Here is a 954-nt window from a genome sequence, read left to right as displayed (position 1 = left end):
CACCGGCGCGCGCACAGTCCACACTCAAACACTACACACACATACACATACTCACACACACACACTCCACACAGACCATATTACCACCACCACCACCCCTAACCTACTCAGTGCCAACGGCATGGACTGGGAGGGCGGGTGTCGTCCAATCCCGGCACCATACAAGTTGCTCTACCGCAAGGCCTTTCATCCTCTCTTGTCACTCCAAAATCGGTCCCCCTCATCTCTGCTTATACTCGAAAAGGGATACAGAGAAAACTTGTTGGCCGCTTGTCAACTGAAGCATGCCGGCCGCTGCGAGATAATAAATAAATAAAAACTCAGTCGCAGGCGTTGTGATGGCACCGACCACAACTTAGAGGACTTTAAACTTATGGTGCCTGGAGAGGTAAAACGCACCGGAAAGAAAAAGTGCCCTCTGCCCTCCTCACCCCATCCCTGACAGAGACTTTTCTAGCAAAGCATCACACTAGTGCACATGACCTAAAAGAAAGCGTTCAGTAAACGATGCATCTCTCTTTTCCCTTCGTTTGCATAATTGTGATATAGCTCCTTTGGATTTTTTTTTTTTTTTTTTTTTTTTTTCTCCCTCTTCACTCTCTGCTCCAGCCCTAGTCCCCGGGTGGGGTTGCTAAGGAAACGGCCGCTTGGCAACGCGCGCGAGCCCAGGGGTCGGCGGCCGCCGCTGCGCCCCGCGCTGCTTCGGCTGCTGTTGCTGCGATTGCAGCCGCCGCCGCCGCCGCCGCCGCTGTCGCTTGCCCAGCCTCCGCTGCCGTCGCCGCGCCTCCTCCCTCACTCGCCGGCGCGCTCGCCTCCTCGCTAGATGGTGTGCGAGCCGCCCAAGAATTAGACACACGCCGGACGCGGCCAAAAGCAACCAAGAGGAGGTGTAGTGTGGTGCCAGGGGGTGGGAGGGGAGGGAGGGAGGGAAAGTGAAGAGGAGGAGGAAGGGAG

This window comes from Orycteropus afer, unplaced genomic scaffold, assembly GCF_000298275.1.
Source record: "Orycteropus afer afer isolate SDZICR_OR568_19922 unplaced genomic scaffold, OryAfe1.0 scaffold00213, whole genome shotgun sequence".
NCBI lineage: Eukaryota > Metazoa > Chordata > Mammalia > Tubulidentata > Orycteropodidae > Orycteropus > Orycteropus afer.
The sequence above is the reverse complement of the archived record's forward strand: the minus strand, read 5'-3'. Positions refer to the sequence as shown.